This window comes from Alosa sapidissima, chromosome 14, assembly GCF_018492685.1.
Source record: "Alosa sapidissima isolate fAloSap1 chromosome 14, fAloSap1.pri, whole genome shotgun sequence".
NCBI classification, from domain to species: Eukaryota; Metazoa; Chordata; class Actinopteri; order Clupeiformes; family Clupeidae; genus Alosa; species Alosa sapidissima.
In genome coordinates, this window is record NC_055970.1 from 36,565,251 (window position 1) to 36,585,979 (window position 20,729).

Genomic DNA, 20,729 nt, shown 5'->3' on the forward strand with positions numbered 1-20,729 from the left:
CTAGACATGTGAAATACCTGAACTATGGCAAAAAAAGTGAAAAAACATTGGTCTGATTTTTTTCGTACTTTTCAGATTTTCTTAGTTTTCACATAAGGTCAGGATGAGAGATAGATTTTTTAACAGATTTAAAAATCTTAAAGATATTGTCCAAATTATTTTTTAATTCACATCGAGACATGTGAAATGCATGAACTATGGCAAAAAAAGTGAAAAACAAATTGGTCTGATTTTTTTCGTACTTTTCAGATTTTCTTAGTTTTCACATAAGGTCCGGAGTCAGGAAAAAAGACAGATTTTTGACAAATTTCAAAATCTTAAAGATATTGTCCAAATTATTTTTTAATTCACATCTAGACATGTGAAATGCATGAACTATGGCAAAAAAAGTGAAAAAAAATTGGTCTGATTTTTTTCGTACTTTTCAGATTTTCTTAGTTTTCACATAAGGTCCGGAGTCAGGAAAAAAGACAGATTTTTGACAAATTTCAAAATATGTCAGATATTGTCCAAATTATTTTTTAATTCACGTCTACACATGTGAAATGCATGAACTATGGCAAAAAAAGTGAAAAAAAATTGGTCTGATTTTTTTCGTACTTTTCAGATTTTCTTAGTTTTCACATAAGGTCCGGAGTCAGGAAAAAAGACAGATTTTTGACAAATTTCAAAATCTTAAAGATATTGTCCAAATTATTTTTTAATTCACGTCTACACATGTGAAATGCATGAACTATGGCAAAAAAAGTGAAAAAAAATTGGTCTGATTTTTTTCGTACTTTTCAGATTTTTTTAGTTTTCACATAAGGTCCGGGGTCATGAAAAAAGACAGATTTTTGAAAAATTTCTAAATCTGTCAATTATTGTCCAAATTATTTTTGTTTCACATCTAGACATGTGAAATACCTGAACTATGGCAAAAAAAGTGAAAAAAAATTGGTCTGATTTTTTTCGTACTTTTCAGATATTCTTAGTTTTCACATAAGGTCCGGAGTCAGGAAAAAAGACAGATTTTTGACAAATTTCAAAATCTTAAAGATATTGTCCAAATTATTTTTTAATTCACATCTACACATGTGAAATGCATGAACTATGGCAAAAAAAGTGAAAAAAAATTGGTCTGATTTTTTTCGTACTTTTCAGATTTTCTTAGTTTTCACATAAGGTCAGGATGAGAGATAGATTTTTTAACAAATTTAAAAATCTTAAAGATATTGTCCAAATTATTTTTTAATTCACATCTAGACATGTGAAATGCATGAACTATGGCAAAAAAAGTGAAAAAAAATTGGTCTGATTTTTTTCGTACTTTTCAGATTTTCTTAGTTTTCACATAAGGTCCGGGGTCAGGAAAAAAGACAGATTTTTGACAAATTTCAAAATATGTCAGATATTGTCCAAATTATTTTTTAATTCACGTCTACACATGTGAAATGCATGAACTATGGCAAAAAAAGTGAAAAAAAATTGGTCTGATTTTTTTCGTACTTTTCAGATTTTCTTAGTTTTCACATAAGGTCCGGAGTCAGGAAAAAAGACAGATTTTTGACAAATTTCAAAATCTTAAAGATATTGTCCAAATTATTTTTTAATTCACGTCTACACATGTGAAATGCATGAACTATAGCAAAAAAAGTGAAAAAAAATTGGTCTGATGTTTTTCGTACTTTTCAGATTTTTTTAGTTTTCACATAAGGTCCGGGGTCATGAAAAAAGAGAGATTTTTGAAAAATTTCTAAATCTGTCAATTATTGTCCAAATTATTTTTGTTTCACATCTAGACATGTGAAATACCTGAACTATGGCAAAAAAAGTGAAAAAACATTGGTCTGATTTTTTTCGTACTTTTCAGATTTTCTTAGTTTTCACATAAGGTCCGGAGTCAGGAAAAAAGACAGATTTTTGACAAATTTCAAAATCTTAAAGATATTGTCCAAATTATTTTTTAATTCACATCTACACATGTGAAATGCATGAACTATGGCAAAAAAAGTGAAAAAAAATTGGTCTGATTTTTTTCGTACTTTTCAGATTTTCTTAGTTTTCACATAAGGTCAGGATGAGAGATAGATTTTTTAACAAATTTAAAAATCTTAAAGATATTGTCCAAATTATTTTTTAATTCACATCTAGACATGTGAAATGCATGAACTATGGCAAAAAAAGTGAAAAAAAATTGGTCTGATTTTTTTCGTACTTTTCAGATTTTCTTAGTTTTCACATAAGGTCCGGAGTCAGGAAAAAAGACAGATTTTTGACAAATTTCAAAATCTTAAAGATATTGTCCAAATTATTTTTTAATTCACGTCTACACATGTGAAATGCATGAACTATGGCAAAAAAAAGTGAAAAAAAATTGGTCTGATTTTTTTCGTACTTTTCAGATTTTCTTAGTTTTCACATAAGGTCCGGGGTCAGGAAAAAAGACAGATTTTTGACAAATTTCAAAATATGTCAGATATTGTCCAAATTATTTTTTAATTCACGTCTACACATGTGAAATGCATGAACTATGGCAAAAAAAGTGAAAAAAAATTGGTCTGATTTTTTTCGTACTTTTCAGATTTTCTTAGTTTTCACATAAGGTCCGGAGTCAGGAAAAAAGACAGATTTTTGACAAATTTCAAAATCTTAAAGATATTGTCCAAATTATTTTTTAATTCACGTCTACACATGTGAAATGCATGAACTATGGCAAAAAAAGTGAAAAAAAATTGGTCTGATTTTTTTCGTACTTTTCAGATTTTCTTAGTTTTCACATAAGGTCCGGGGTCAGGAAAAAAGACAGATTTTTGACAAATTTCAAAATATGTCAGATATTGTCCAAATTATTTTTTAATTCACGTCTACACATGTGAAATGCATGAACTATGGCAAAAAAAGTGAAAAAAAATTGGTCTGATTTTTTTCGTACTTTTCAGATTTTCTTAGTTTTCACATAAGGTCCGGAGTCAGGAAAAAAGACAGATTTTTGACAAATTTCAAAATCTTAAAGATATTGTCCAAATTATTTTTTAATTCACGTCTACACATGTGAAATGCATGAACTATGGCAAAAAAAGTGAAAAAAAATTGGTCTGATTTTTTTCGTACTTTTCAGATTTTCTTAGTTTTCACATAAGGTCAGGATGAGAGATAGATTTTTTAACAAATTTAAAAATCTTAAAGATATTGTCCAAATTATTTTTTAATTCACATCTAGACATGTGAAATGCATGAACTATGGCAAAAAAAGTGAAAAAAAATTGGTCTGATTTTTTTCGTACTTTTCAGATTTTCTTAGTTTTCACATAAGGTCCGGAGTCAGGAAAAAAGACAGATTTTTGACAAATTTCAAAATCTTAAAGATATTGTCCAAATTATTTTTTAATTCACGTCTACACATGTGAAATGCATGAACTATGGCAAAAAAAAGTGAAAAAAAATTGGTCTGATTTTTTTCGTACTTTTCAGATTTTCTTAGTTTTCACATAAGGTCCGGGGTCAGGAAAAAAGACAGATTTTTGACAAATTTCAAAATATGTCAGATATTGTCCAAATTATTTTTTAATTCACGTCTACACATGTGAAATGCATGAACTATGGCAAAAAAAGTGAAAAAAAATTGGTCTGATTTTTTTCGTACTTTTCAGATTTTTTTAGTTTTCACATAAGGTCCGGGGTCAGGAAAAAAGACAGATTTTTGAAAAATTTCTAAATCTGTCAATTATTGTCCAAATTATTTTTGTTTCACATCTAGACATGTGAAATACCTGAACTATGGCAAAAAAAGTGAAAAAAAATTGGTCTGATTTTTTTCGTACTTTTCAGATTTTCTTAGTTTTCACATAAGGTCCGGAGTCAGGAAAAAAGACAGATTTTTTAATAAATTTAAAAATCTGTTAGATATTGTCCAAATTATTTTTTAATTCACGTCTACACATGTGAAATGCATGAACTATGGCAAAAAAAGTGAAAAAAAATTGGTCTGATTTTTTTCGTACTTTTCAGATTTTCTTAGTTTTCACATAAGGTCCGGGGTCAGGAAAAAAGACAGATTTTTGACAAATTTCAAAATATGTCAGATATTGTCCAAATTATTTTTTAATTCACGTCTACACATGTGAAATGCATGAACTATGGCAAAAAAAGTGAAAAAAAATTGGTCTGATTTTTTTCGTACTTTTCAGATTTTCTTAGTTTTCACATAAGGTCCGGAGTCAGGAAAAAAGACAGATTTTTGACAAATTTCAAAATCTTAAAGATATTGTCCAAATTATTTTTTAATTCACGTCTACACATGTGAAATGCATGAACTATGGCAAAAAAAAGTGAAAAAAAATTGGTCTGATTTTTTTCGTACTTTTCAGATTTTCTTAGTTTTCACATAAGGTCCGGGGTCAGGAAAAAAGACAGATTTTTGACAAATTTCAAAATATGTCAGATATTGTCCAAATTATTTTTTAATTCACGTCTACACATGTGAAATGCATGAACTATGGCAAAAAAAGTGAAAAAAAATTGGTCTGATTTTTTTCGTACTTTTCAGATTTTCTTAGTTTTCACATAAGGTCCGGAGTCAGGAAAAAAGACAGATTTTTGACAAATTTCAAAATCTTAAAGATATTGTCCAAATTATTTTTTAATTCACGTCTACACATGTGAAATGCATGAACTATGGCAAAAAAAGTGAAAAAAAATTGGTCTGATTTTTTTCGTACTTTTCAGATTTTCTTAGTTTTCACATAAGGTCCGGGGTCAGGAAAAAAGACAGATTTTTGACAAATTTCAAAATATGTCAGATATTGTCCAAATTATTTTTTAATTCACGTCTACACATGTGAAATGCATGAACTATGGCAAAAAAAGTGAAAAAAAATTGGTCTGATTTTTTTCGTACTTTTCAGATTTTCTTAGTTTTCACATAAGGTCCGGAGTCAGGAAAACAGACAGATTTTTGACAAATTTCAAAATCTTAAAGATATTGTCCAAATTATTTTTTAATTCACGTCTACACATGTGAAATGCATGAACTATGGCAAAAAAAGTGAAAAAAAATTGGTCTGATTTTTTTCGTACTTTTCAGATTTTCTTAGTTTTCACATAAGGTCCGGGGTCAGGAAAAAAGACAGATTTTTGACAAATTTCAAAATATGTCAGATATTGTCCAAATTATTTTTTAATTCACGTCTACACATGTGAAATGCATGAACTATGGCAAAAAAAGTGAAAAAAAATTGGTCTGATTTTTTTCGTACTTTTCAGATTTTTTTAGTTTTCACATAAGGTCCGGGGTCAGGAAAAAAGACAGATTTTTGAAAAATTTCTAAATCTGTCAATTATTGTCCAAATTATTTTTGTTTCACATCTAGACATGTGAAATACCTGAACTATGGCAAAAAAAGTGAAAAAAAATTGGACTGATTTTTTTCGTACTTTTCAGATTTTCTTAGTTTTCACATAAGGTCCGGAGTCAGGAAAAAAGACAGATTTTTTAATAAATTTAAAAATCTGTTAGATATTGTCCAAATTATTTTTTAATTCACGTCTACACATGTGAAATGCATGAACTATGGCAAAAAAAGTGAAAAAAAATTGGTCTGATTTTTTTCGTACTTTTCAGATTTTCTTAGTTTTCACATAAGGTCAGGATGAGAGATAGATTTTTTAACAAATTTAAAAATCTTAAAGATATTGTCCAAATTATTTTTTAATTCACATCTAGACATGTGAAATGCATGAACTATGGCAAAAAAAGTGAAAAAAAATTGGTCTGATTTTTTTCGTACTTTTCAGATTTTCTTAGTTTTCACATAAGGTCCGGAGTCAGGAAAAAAGACAGATTTTTGACAAATTTCAAAATCTTAAAGATATTGTCCAAATTATTTTTTAATTCACGTCTACACATGTGAAATGCATGAACTATGGCAAAAAAAGTGAAAAAAAATTGGTCTGATTTTTTTCGTACTTTTCAGATTTTCTTAGTTTTCACATAAGGTCCGGAGTCAGGAAAAAAGACAGATTTTTGACAAATTTCAAAATCTTAAAGATATTGTCCAAATTATTTTTTAATTCACGTCTACACATGTGAAATGCATGAACTATGGCAAAAAAAGTGAAAAAAAATTGGTCTGATTTTTTTCGTACTTTTCAGATTTTCTTAGTTTTCACATAAGGTCCGGGGTCAGGAAAAAAGACAGATTTTTGACAAATTTCAAAATATGTCAGATATTGTCCAAATTATTTTTTAATTCACGTCTACACATGTGAAATGCATGAACTATGGCAAAAAAAGTGAAAAAAAATTGGTCTGATTTTTTTCGTACTTTTCAGATTTTTTTAGTTTTCACATAAGGTCCGGGGTCAGGAAAAAAGACAGATTTTTGAAAAATTTCTAAATCTGTCAATTATTGTCCAAATTATTTTTGTTTCACATCTAGACATGTGAAATACCTGAACTATGGCAAAAAAAGTGAAAAAAAATTGGTCTGATTTTTTTCGTACTTTTCAGATTTTCTTAGTTTTCACATAAGGTCCGGAGTCAGGAAAAAAGACAGATTTTTTAATAAATTTAAAAATCTGTTAGATATTGTCCAAATTATTTTTTAATTCACGTCTACACATGTGAAATGCATGAACTATGGCAAAAAAAGTGAAAAAAAATTGGTCTGATTTTTTTCGTACTTTTCAGATTTTCTTAGTTTTCACATAAGGTCCGGAGTCAGGAAAAAAGACAGATTTTTGACAAATTTCAAAATCTTAAAGATATTGTCCAAATTATTTTTTAATTCACGTCTACACATGTGAAATGCATGAACTATGGCAAAAAAAGTGAAAAAAAATTGGTCTGATTTTTTTCGTACTTTTCAGATTTTCTTAGTTTTCACATAAGGTCCGGAGTCAGGAAAAAAGACAGATTTTTGACAAATTTCAAAATCTTAAAGATATTGTCCAAATTATTTTTTAATTCACGTCTACACATGTGAAATGCATGAACTATGGCAAAAAAAGTGAAAAAAAATTGGTCTGATTTTTTTCGTACTTTTCAGATTTTCTTAGTTTTCACATAAGGTCAGGATGAGAGATAGATTTTTTAACAAATTTAAAAATCTTAAAGATATTGTCCAAATTATTTTTTAATTCACATCTAGACATGTGAAATGCATGAACTATGGCAAAAAAAGTGAAAAAAAATTGGTCTGATTTTTTTCGTACTTTTCAGATTTTCTTAGTTTTCACATAAGGTCCGGAGTCAGGAAAAAAGACAGATTTTTGACAAATTTCAAAATCTTAAAGATATTGTCCAAATTATTTTTTAATTCACGTCTACACATGTGAAATGCATGAACTATGGCAAAAAAAGTGAAAAAAAATTGGTCTGATTTTTTTCGTACTTTTCAGATTTTCTTAGTTTTCACATAAGGTCCGGAGTCAGGAAAAAAGACAGATTTTTGACAAATTTCAAAATCTTAAAGATATTGTCCAAATTATTTTTTAATTCACGTCTACACATGTGAAATGCATGAACTATGGCAAAAAAAGTGAAAAAAAATTGGTCTGATTTTTTTCGTACTTTTCAGATTTTCTTAGTTTTCACATAAGGTCCGGGGTCAGGAAAAAAGACAGATTTTTGACAAATTTCAAAATATGTCAGATATTGTCCAAATTATTTTTTAATTCACGTCTACACATGTGAAATGCATGAACTATGGCAAAAAAAGTGAAAAAAAATTGGTCTGATTTTTTTCGTACTTTTCAGATTTTTTTAGTTTTCACATAAGGTCCGGGGTCAGGAAAAAAGACAGATTTTTGAAAAATTTCTAAATCTGTCAATTATTGTCCAAATTATTTTTGTTTCACATCTAGACATGTGAAATACCTGAACTATGGCAAAAAAAGTGAAAAAAAATTGGTCTGATTTTTTTCGTACTTTTCAGATTTTCTTAGTTTTCACATAAGGTCCGGAGTCAGGAAAAAAGACAGATTTTTTAATAAATTTAAAAATCTGTTAGATATTGTCCAAATTATTTTTTAATTCACGTCTACACATGTGAAATGCATGAACTATGGCAAAAAAAGTGAAAAAAAATTGGTCTGATTTTTTTCGTACTTTTCAGATTTTCTTAGTTTTCACATAAGGTCCGGAGTCAGGAAAAAAGACAGATTTTTGACAAATTTCAAAATCTTAAAGATATTGTCCAAATTATTTTTTAATTCACGTCTACACATGTGAAATGCATGAACTATGGCAAAAAAAGTGAAAAAAAATTGGTCTGATTTTTTTCGTACTTTTCAGATTTTCTTAGTTTTCACATAAGGTCCGGGGTCAGGAAAAAAGACAGATTTTTGACAAATTTCAAAATATGTCAGATATTGTCCAAATTATTTTTTAATTCACGTCTACACATGTGAAATGCATGAACTATGGCAAAAAAAGTGAAAAAAAATTGGTCTGATTTTTTTCGTACTTTTCAGATTTTTTTAGTTTTCACATAAGGTCCGGGGTCAGGAAAAAAGACAGATTTTTGAAAAATTTCTAAATCTGTCAATTATTGTCCAAATTATTTTTGTTTCACATCTAGACATGTGAAATACCTGAACTATGGCAAAAAAAGTGAAAAAAAATTGGTCTGATTTTTTTCGTACTTTTCAGATTTTCTTAGTTTTCACATAAGGTCCGGAGTCAGGAAAAAAGACAGATTTTTTAATAAATTTAAAAATCTGTTAGATATTGTCCAAATTATTTTTTAATTCACGTCTACACATGTGAAATGCATGAACTATGGCAAAAAAAGTGAAAAAAAATTGGTCTGATTTTTTTCGTACTTTTCAGATTTTCTTAGTTTTCACATAAGGTCCGGAGTCAGGAAAAAAGACAGATTTTTGACAAATTTCAAAATCTTAAAGATATTGTCCAAATTATTTTTTAATTCACGTATACACATGTGAAATGCATGAACTATGGCAAAAAAAGTGAAAAAAAATTGGTCTGATTTTTTTCGTACTTTTCAGATTTTCTTAGTTTTCACATAAGGTCCGGGGTCAGGAAAAAAGACAGATTTTTGACAAATTTCAAAATATGTCAGATATTGTCCAAATTATTTTTTAATTCACGTCTACACATGTGAAATGCATGAACTATGGCAAAAAAAGTGAAAAAAAATTGGTCTGATTTTTTTCGTACTTTTCAGATTTTCTTAGTTTTCACATAAGGTCAGGATGAGAGATAGATTTTTTAACAAATTTAAAAATCTTAAAGATATTGTCCAAATTATTTTTTAATTCACATCTAGACATGTGAAATGCATGAACTATGGCAAAAAAAGTGAAAAAAAATTGGTCTGATTTTTTTCGTACTTTTCAGATTTTTTTAGTTTTCACATAAGGTCCGGGGTCAGGAAAAAAGACAGATTTTTGAAAAATTTCTAAATCTGTCAATTATTGTCCAAATTATTTTTGTTTCACATCTAGACATGTGAAATACCTGAACTATGGCAAAAAAAGTGAAAAAAAATTGGTCTGATTTTTTTCGTACTTTTCAGATTTTCTTAGTTTTCACATAAGGTCCGGAGTCAGGAAAAAAGACAGATTTTTTAATAAATTTAAAAATCTGTTAGATATTGTCCAAATTATTTTTTAATTCACGTCTACACATGTGAAATGCATGAACTATGGCAAAAAAAGTGAAAAAAAATTGGTCTGATTTTTTTCGTACTTTTCAGATTTTCTTAGTTTTCACATAAGGTCAGGATGAGAGATAGATTTTTTAACAAATTTAAAAATCTTAAAGATATTGTCCAAATTATTTTTTAATTCACGTCTACACATGTGAAATGCATGAACTATGGCAAAAAAAGTGAAAAAAAATTGGTCTGATTTTTTTCGTACTTTTCAGATTTTCTTAGTTTTCACATAAGGTCCGGAGTCAGGAAAAAAGACAGATTTTTGACAAATTTCAAAATCTTAAAGATATTGTCCAAATTATTTTTTAATTCACGTCTACACATGTGAAATGCATGAACTATGGCAAAAAAAGTGAAAAAAAATTGGTCTGATTTTTTTCGTACTTTTCAGATTTTCTTAGTTTTCACATAAGGTCCGGGGTCAGGAAAAAAGACAGATTTTTGACAAATTTCAAAATATGTCAGATATTGTCCAAATTATTTTTTAATTCACGTCTACACATGTGAAATGCATGAACTATGGCAAAAAAAGTGAAAAAAAATTGGTCTGATTTTTTTCGTACTTTTCAGATTTTTTTAGTTTTCACATAAGGTCCGGGGTCAGGAAAAAAGACAGATTTTTGAAAAATTTCTAAATCTGTCAATTATTGTCCAAATTATTTTTGTTTCACATCTAGACATGTGAAATACCTGAACTATGGCAAAAAAAGTGAAAAAAAATTGGTCTGATTTTTTTCGTACTTTTCAGATTTTCTTAGTTTTCACATAAGGTCCGGAGTCAGGAAAAAAGACAGATTTTTTAATAAATTTAAAAATCTGTTAGATATTGTCCAAATTATTTTTTAATTCACGTCTACACATGTGAAATGCATGAACTATGGCAAAAAAAGTGAAAAAAAATTGGTCTGATTTTTTTCGTACTTTTCAGATTTTCTTAGTTTTCACATAAGGTCCGGAGTCAGGAAAAAAGACAGATTTTTGACAAATTTCAAAATCTTAAAGATATTGTCCAAATTATTTTTTAATTCACGTCTACACATGTGAAATGCATGAACTATGGCAAAAAAAGTGAAAAAAAATTGGTCTGATTTTTTTCGTACTTTTCAGATTTTCTTAGTTTTCACATAAGGTCCGGGGTCAGGAAAAAAGACAGATTTTTGACAAATTTCAAAATATGTCAGATATTGTCCAAATTATTTTTTAATTCACGTCTACACATGTGAAATGCATGAACTATGGCAAAAAAAGTGAAAAAAAATTGGTCTGATTTTTTTCGTACTTTTCAGATTTTCTTAGTTTTCACATAAGGTCAGGATGAGAGATAGATTTTTTAACAAATTTAAAAATCTTAAAGATATTGTCCAAATTATTTTTTAATTCACATCTAGACATGTGAAATGCATGAACTATGGCAAAAAAAGTGAAAAAAAATTGGTCTGATTTTTTTCGTACTTTTCAGATTTTTTTAGTTTTCACATAAGGTCCGGGGTCAGGAAAAAAGACAGATTTTTGAAAAATTTCTAAATCTGTCAATTATTGTCCAAATTATTTTTGTTTCACATCTAGACATGTGAAATACCTGAACTATGGCAAAAAAAGTGAAAAAAAATTGGTCTGATTTTTTTCGTACTTTTCAGATTTTCTTAGTTTTCACATAAGGTCCGGAGTCAGGAAAAAAGACAGATTTTTTAATAAATTTAAAAATCTGTTAGATATTGTCCAAATTATTTTTTAATTCACGTCTACACATGTGAAATGCATGAACTATGGCAAAAAAAGTGAAAAAAAATTGGTCTGATTTTTTTCGTACTTTTCAGATTTTCTTAGTTTTCACATAAGGTCAGGATGAGAGATAGATTTTTTAACAAATTTAAAAATCTTAAAGATATTGTCCAAATTATTTTTTAATTCACATCTAGACATGTGAAATGCATGAACTATGGCAAAAAAAGTGAAAAAAAATTGGTCTGATTTTTTTCGTACTTTTCAGATTTTCTTAGTTTTCACATAAGGTCCGGAGTCAGGAAAAAAGACAGATTTTTGACAAATTTCAAAATCTTAAAGATATTGTCCAAATTATTTTTTAATTCACGTCTACACATGTGAAATGCATGAACTATGGCAAAAAAAGTGAAAAAAAATTGGTCTGATTTTTTTCGTACTTTTCAGATTTTCTTAGTTTTCACATAAGGTCCGGAGTCAGGAAAAAAGACAGATTTTTGACAAATTTCAAAATCTTAAAGATATTGTCCAAATTATTTTTTAATTCACGTCTACACATGTGAAATGCATGAACTATGGCAAAAAAAGTGAAAAAAAATTGGTCTGATTTTTTTCGTACTTTTAAGATTTTCTTAGTTTTCACATAAGGTCCGGGGTCAGGAAAAAAGACAGATTTTTGACAAATTTCAAAATCTTAAAGATATTGTCCAAATTATTTTTTAATTCACGTCTACACATGTGAAATGCATGAACTATGGCAAAAAAAGTGAAAAAAAATTGGTCTGATTTTTTTCGTACTTTTCAGATTTTCTTAGTTTTCACATAAGGTCAGGATGAGAGATAGATTTTTTAACAAATTTAAAAATCTTAAAGATATTGTCCAAATTATTTTTTAATTCACATCTAGACATGTGAAATGCATGAACTATGGCAAAAAAAGTGAAAAAAAATTGGTCTGATTTTTTTCGTACTTTTCAGATTTTCTTAGTTTTCACATAAGGTCCGGAGTCAGGAAAAAAGACAGATTTTTGACAAATTTCAAAATCTTAAAGATATTGTCCAAATTATTTTTTAATTCACGTCTACACATGTGAAATGCATGAACTATGGCAAAAAAAGTGAAAAAAAATTGGTCTGATTTTTTTCGTACTTTTCAGATTTTCTTAGTTTTCACATAAGGTCCGGAGTCAGGAAAAAAGACAGATTTTTGACAAATTTCAAAATATGTCAGATATTGTCCAAATTATTTTTTAATTCACGTCTACACATGTGAAATGCATGAACTATGGCAAAAAAAGTGAAAAAAAATTGGTCTGATTTTTTTCGTACTTTTCAGATTTTCTTAGTTTTCACATAAGGTCCGGAGTCAGGAAAAAAGACAGATTTTTGACAAATTTCAAAATCTTAAAGATATTGTCCAAATTATTTTTTAATTCACGTCTACACATGTGAAATGCATGAACTATGGCAAAAAAAGTGAAAAAAAATTGGTCTGATTTTTTTCGTACTTTTCAGATTTTCTTAGTTTTCACATAAGGTCCGGAGTCAGGAAAAAAGACAGATTTTTGACAAATTTCAAAACCTTAAAGATATTGTCCAAATTATTTTTTAATTCACGTCTACACATGTGAAATGCATGAACTATGGCAAAAAAAGTGAAAAAAAATTGGTCTGATTTTTTTCGTACTTTTCAGATTTTTTTAGTTTTCACATAAGGTCCGGGGTCAGGAAAAAAGACAGATTTTTGAAAAATTTCTAAATCTGTCAATTATTGTCCAAATTATTTTTGTTTCACATCTAGACATGTGAAATACCTGAACTATGGCAAAAAAAGTGAAAAAAAATTGGTCTGATTTTTTTCGTACTTTTCAGATTTTCTTAGTTTTCACATAAGGTCCGGAGTCAGGAAAAAAGACAGATTTTTGACAAATTTCAAAATCTTAAAGATATTGTCCAAATTATTTTTTAATTCACGTCTACACATGTGAAATGCATGAACTATGGCAAAAAAAGTGAAAAAAAATTGGTCTGATTTTTTTCGTACTTTTCAGATTTTCTTAGTTTTCACATAAGGTCAGGATGAGAGATAGATTTTTTAACAAATTTAAAAATCTTAAAGATATTGTCCAAATTATTTTTTAATTCACATCTAGACATGTGAAATGCATGAACTATGGCAAAAAAAGTGAAAAAAAATTGGTCTGATTTTTTTCGTACTTTTCAGATTTTCTTAGTTTTCACATAAGGTCCGGGGTCAGGAAAAAAGACAGATTTTTGACAAATTTCAAAATATGTCAGATATTGTCCAAATTATTTTTTAATTCACGTCTACACATGTGAAATGCATGAACTATGGCAAAAAAAGTGAAAAAAAATTGGTCTGATTTTTTTCGTACTTTTCAGATTTTTTTAGTTTTCACATAAGGTCCGGGGTCAGGAAAAAAGACAGATTTTTGAAAAATTTCTAAATCTGTCAATTATTGTCCAAATTATTTTTGTTTCACATCTAGACATGTGAAATACCTGAACTATGGCAAAAAAAGTGAAAAAAAATTGGTCTGATTTTTTTCGTACTTTTCAGATTTTCTTAGTTTTCACATAAGGTCCGGAGTCAGGAAAAAAGACAGATTTTTTAATGAATTTAAAAATCTGTTAGATATTGTCCAAATTATTTTTTAATTCACGTCTACACATGTGAAATGCATGAACTATGGCAAAAAAAGTGAAAAAAAATTGGTCTGATTTTTTTCGTACTTTTCAGATTTTCTTAGTTTTCACATAAGGTCAGGATGAGAGATAGATTTTTTAACAAATTTAAAAATCTTAAAGATATTGTCCAAATTATTTTTTAATTCACATCTAGACATGTGAAATGCATGAACTATGGCAAAAAAAGTGAAAAAAAATTGGTCTGATTTTTTTCGTACTTTTCAGATTTTCTTAGTTTTCACATAAGGTCCGGGGTCAGGAAAAAAGACAGATTTTTGACAAATTTCAAAATATGTCAGATATTGTCCAAATTATTTTTTAATTCACGTCTACACATGTGAAATGCATGAACTATGGCAAAAAAAGTGAAAAAAAATTGGTCTGATTTTTTTCGTACTTTTCAGATTTTTTTAGTTTTCACATAAGGTCCGGGGTCAGGAAAAAAGACAGATTTTTGAAAAATTTCTAAATCTGTCAATTATTGTCCAAATTATTTTTGTTTCACATCTAGACATGTGAAATACCTGAACTATGGCAAAAAAAGTGAAAAAAAATTGGTCTGATTTTTTTCGTACTTTTCAGATTTTCTTAGTTTTCACATAAGGTCCGGAGTCAGGAAAAAAGACAGATTTTTGACAAATTTCAAAATCTTAAAGATATTGTCCAAATTATTTTTTAATTCACGTCTACACATGTGAAATGCATGAACTATGGCAAAAAAAGTGAAAAAAAATTGGTCTGATTTTTTTCGTACTTTTCAGATTTTCTTAGTTTTCACATAAGGTCAGGATGAGAGATAGATTTTTTAACAAATTTAAAAATCTTAAAGATATTGTCCAAATTATTTTTTAATTCACATCTAGACATGTGAAATGCATGAACTATGGCAAAAAAAGTGAAAAAAAATTGGTCTGATTTTTTTCGTATTTTTCAGATTTTCTTAGTTTTCACATAAGGTCCGGAGTCAGGAAAAAAGACAGATTTTTGACAAATTTCAAAATATGTCAGATATTGTCCAAATTATTTTTTAATTCACGTCTACACATGTGAAATGCATGAACTATGGCAAAAAAAGTGAAAAAAAATTGGTCTGATTTTTTTCGTACTTTTCAGATTTTCTTAGTTTTCACATAAGGTCCGGGGTCAGGAAAAAAGACAGATTTTTGACAAATTTCAAAATATGTCAGATATTGTCCAAATTATTTTTTAATTCACGTCTACACATGTGAAATGCATGAACTATGGCAAAAAAAGTGAAAAAAAATTGGTCTGATTTTTTTCGTACTTTTCAGATTTTTTTAGTTTTCACATAAGGTCCGGGGTCAGGAAAAAAGACAGATTTTTGAAAAATTTCTAAATCTGTCAATTATTGTCCAAATTATTTTTGTTTCACATCTAGACATGTGAAATACCTGAACTATGGCAAAAAAAGTGAAAAAAAATTGGTCTGATTTTTTTCGTACTTTTCAGATTTTCTTAGTTTTCACATAAGGTCCGGAGTCAGGAAAAAAGACAGATTTTTTAATAAATTTAAAAATCTGTTAGATATTGTCCAAATTATTTTTTAATTCACGTCTACACATGTGAAATGCATGAACTATGGCAAAAAAAGTGAAAAAAAATTGGTCTGATTTTTTTCGTACTTTTCAGATTTTCTTAGTTTTCACATAAGGTCCGGAGTCAGGAAAAAAGACAGATTTTTGACAAATTTCAAAATCTTAAAGATATTGTCCAAATTATTTTTTAATTCACGTCTACACATGTGAAATGCATGAACTATGGCAAAAAAAGTGAAAAAAAATTGGTCTGATTTTTTTCGTACTTTTAAGATTTTCTTAGTTTTCACATAAGGTCCGGGGTCAGGAAAAAAGACAGATTTTTGACAAATTTCAAAATCTTAAAGATATTGTCCAAATTATTTTTTAATTCACGTCTACACATGTGAAATGCATGAACTATGGCAAAAAAAGTGAAAAAAAATTGGTCTGATTTTTTTCGTACTTTTCAGATTTTCTTAGTTTTCACATAAGGTCAGGATGAGAGATAGATTTTTTAACAAATTTAAAAATCTTAAAGATATTGTCCAAATTATTTTTTAATTCACATCTAGACATGTGAAATGCATGAACTATGGCAAAAAAAGTGAAAAAAAATTGGTCTGATTTTTTTCGTACTTTTCAGATTTTTTTAGTTTTCACATAAGGTCCGGGGTCAGGAAAAAAGACAGATTTTTGAAAAATTTCTAAATCTGTCAATTATTGTCCAAATTATTTTTGTTTCACATCTAGACATGTGAAATACCTGAACTATGGCAAAAAAAGTGAAAAAAAATTGGTCTGATTTTTTTCGTACTTTTCAGATTTTCTTAGTTTTCACATAAGGTCCGGAGTCAGGAAAAAAGACAGATTTTTTAATAAATTTAAAAATCTGTTAGATATTGTCCAAATTATTTTTTAATTCACGTCTACACATGTGAAATGCATGAACTATGGCAAAAAAAGTGAAAAAAAATTGGTCTGATTTTTTTCGTACTTTTCAGATTTTCTTAGTTTTCACATAAGGTCAGGATGAGAGATAGATTTTTTAACAAATTTAAAAATCTTAAAGATATTGTCCAAATTATTTTTTAATTCACATCTAGACATGTGAAATGCATGAACTATGGCAAAAAAAGTGAAAAAAAATTGGTCTGATTTTTTTCGTACTTTTCAGATTTTCTTAGTTTTCACATAAGGTCCGGAGTCAGGAAAAAAAACAGATTTTTGACAAATTTCAAAATCTTAAAGATATTGTCCAAATTATTTTTTAATTCACGTCTACACATGTGAAATGCATGAACTATGGCAAAAAAAGTGAAAAAAAATTGGTCTGATTTTTTTCGTACTTTTCAGATTTTCTTAGTTTTCACATAAGGTCCGGAGTCAGGAAAAAAGACAGATTTTTGACAAATTTCAAAATCTTAAAGATATTGTCCAAATTATTTTTTAATTCACGTCTACACATGTGAAATGCATGAACTATGGCAAAAAAAGTGAAAAAAAATTGGTCTGATTTTTTTCGTACTTTTAAGATTTTCTTAGTTTTCACATAAGGTCCGGGGTCAGGAAAAAAGACAGATTTTTGACAAATTTCAAAATCTTAAAGATATTGTCCAAATTATTTTTTAATTCACGTCTACACATGTGAAATGCATGAACTATGGCAAAAAAAGTGAAAAAAAATTGGTCTGATTTTTTTCGTACTTTTCAGATTTTCTTAGTTTTCACATAAGGTCCGGAGTCAGGAAAAAAGACAGATTTTTGACAAATTTCAAAATCTTAAAGATATTGTCCAAATTATTTTTTAATTCACGTCTACACATGTGAAATGCATGAACTATGGCAAAAAAAGTGAAAAAAAATTGGTCTGATTTTTTTCGTACTTTTCAGATTTTCTTAGTTTTCACATAAGGTCCGGAGTCAGGAAAAAAGACAGATTTTTGACAAATTTCAAAATATGTCAGATATTGTCCAAATTATTTTTTAATTCACGTCTACACATGTGAAATGCATGAACTATGGCAAAAAAAGTGAAAAAAAATTGGTCTGATTTTTTTCGTACTTTTCAGATTTTCTTAGTTTTCACATAAGGTCCGGAGTCAGGAAAAAAGACAGATTTTTGACAAATTTCAAAATCTTAAAGATATTGTCCAAATTATTTTTTAATTCACGTCTACACATGTGAAATGCATGAACTATGGCAAAAAAAGTGAAAAAAAATTGGTCTGATTTTTTTCGTACTTTTCAGATTTTCTTAGTTTTCACATAAGGTCCGGAGTCAGGAAAAAAGACAGATTTTTGACAAATTTCAAAACCTTAAAGATATTGTCCAAATTATTTTTTAATTCACGTCTACACATGTGAAATGCATGAACTATGGCAAAAAAAGTGAAAAAAAATTGGTCTGATTTTTTTCGTACTTTTCAGATTTTTTTAGTTTTCACATAAGGTCCGGGGTCAGGAAAAAAGACAGATTTTTGAAAAATTTCTAAATCTGTCAATTATTGTCCAAATTATTTTTGTTTCACATCTAGACATGTGAAATACCTGAACTATGGCAAAAAAAGTGAAAAAAAATTGGTCTGATTTTTTTCGTACTTTTCAGATTTTCTTAGTTTTCACATAAGGTCCGGAGTCAGGAAAAAAGACAGATTTTTGACAAATTTCAAAATCTTAAAGATATTGTCCAAATTATTTTTTAATTCACGTCTACACATGTGAAATGCATGAACTATGGCAAAAAAAGTGAAAAAAAATTGGTCTGATTTTTTTCGTACTTTTCAGATTTTCTTAGTTTTCACATAAGGTCAGGATGAGAGATAGATTTTTTAACAAATTTAAAAATCTTAAAGATATTGTCCAAATTATTTTTTAATTCACATCTAGACATGTGAAATGCATGAACTATGGCAAAAAAAGTGAAAAAAAATTGGTCTGATTTTTTTCGTACTTTTCAGATTTTCTTAGTTTTCACATAAGGTCCGGGGTCAGGAAAAAAGACAGATTTTTGACAAATTTCAAAATATGTCAGATATTGTCCAAATTATTTTTTAATTCACGTCTACACATGTGAAATGCATGAACTATGGCAAAAAAAGTGAAAAAAAATTGGTCTGATTTTTTTCGTACTTTTCAGATTTTTTTAGTTTTCACATAAGGTCCGGGGTCAGGAAAAAAGACAGATTTTTGAAAAATTTCTAAATCTGTCAATTATTGTCCAAATTATTTTTGTTTCACATCTAGACATGTGAAATACCTGAACTATGGCAAAAAAAGTGAAAAAAAATTGGTCTGATTTTTTTCGTACTTTTCAGATTTTCTTAGTTTTCACATAAGGTCCGGAGTCAGGAAAAAAGACAGATTTTTTAATGAATTTAAAAATCTGTTAGATATTGTCCAAATTATTTTTTAATTCACGTCTACACATGTGAAATGCATGAACTATGGCAAAAAAAGTGAAAAAAAATTGGTCTGATTTTTTTCGTACTTTTCAGATTTTCTTAGTTTTCACATAAGGTCAGGATGAGAGATAGATTTTTTAACAAATTTAAAAATCTTAAAGATATTGTCCAAATTATTTTTTAATTCACATCTAGACATGTGAAATGCATGAACTATGGCAAAAAAAGTGAAAAAAAATTGGTCTGATTTTTTTCGTACTTTTCAGATTTTCTTAGTTTTCACATAAGGTCCGGGGTCAGGAAAAAAGACAGATTTTTGACAAATTTCAAAATATGTCAGATATTGTCCAAATTATTTTTTAATTCACGTCTACACATGTGAAATGCATGAACTATGGCAAAAAAAGTGAAAAAAAATTGGTCTGATTTTTTTCGTACTTTTCAGATTTTTTTAGTTTTCACATAAGGTCCGGGGTCAGGAAAAAAGACAGATTTTTGAAAAATTTCTAAATCTGTCAATTATTGTCCAAATTATTTTTGTTTCACATCTAGACATGTGAAATACCTGAACTATGGCAAAAAAAGTGAAAAAAAATTGGTCTGATTTTTTTCGTACTTTTCAGATTTTCTTAGTTTTCACATAAGGTCCGGAGTCAGGAAAAAAGACAGATTTTTGACAAATTTCAAAATCTTAAAGATATTGTCCAAATTATTTTTTAATTCACGTCTACACATGTGAAATGCATGAACTATGGCAAAAAAAGTGAAAAAAAATTGGTCTGATTTTTTTCGTACTTTTCAGATTTTCTTAGTTTTCACATAAGGTCAGGATGAGAGATAGATTTTTTAACAAATTTAAAAATCTTAAAGATATTGTCCAAATTATTTTTTAATTCACATCTAGACATGTGAAATGCATGAACTATGGCAAAAAAAGTGAAAAAAAATTGGTCTGATTTTTTTCGTATTTTTCAGATTTTCTTAGTTTTCACATAAGGTCCGGAGTCAGGAAAAAAGACAGATTTTTGACAAATTTCAAAATATGTCAGATATTGTCCAAATTATTTTTTAATTCACGTCTACACATGTGAAATGCATGAACTATGGCAAAAAAAGTGAAAAAAAATTGGTCTGATTTTTTTCGTACTTTTCAGATTTTCTTAGTTTTCACATAAGGTCCGGGGTCAGGAAAAAAGACAGATTTTTGACAAATTTCAAAATATGTCAGATATTGTCCAAATTATTTTTTAATTCACGTCTACACATGTGAAATGCATGAACTATGGCAAAAAAAGTGAAAAAAAATTGGTCTGATTTTTTTCGTACTTTTCAGATTTTTTTAGTTTTCACATAAGGTCCGGGGTCAGGAAAAAAGACAGATTTTTGAAAAATTTCTAAATCTGTCAATTATTGTCCAAATTATTTTTGTTTCACATCTAGACATGTGAAATACCTGAACTATGGCAAAAAAAGTGAAAAAAAATTGGTCTGATTTTTTTCGTACTTTTCAGATTTTCTTAGTTTTCACATAAGGTCCGGAGTCAGGAAAAAAGACAGATTTTTTAATAAATTTAAAAATCTGTTAGATATTGTCCAAATTATTTTTTAATTCACGTCTACACATGTGAAATGCATGAACTATGGCAAAAAAAGTGAAAAAAAATTGGTCTGATTTTTTTCGTACTTTTCAGATTTTC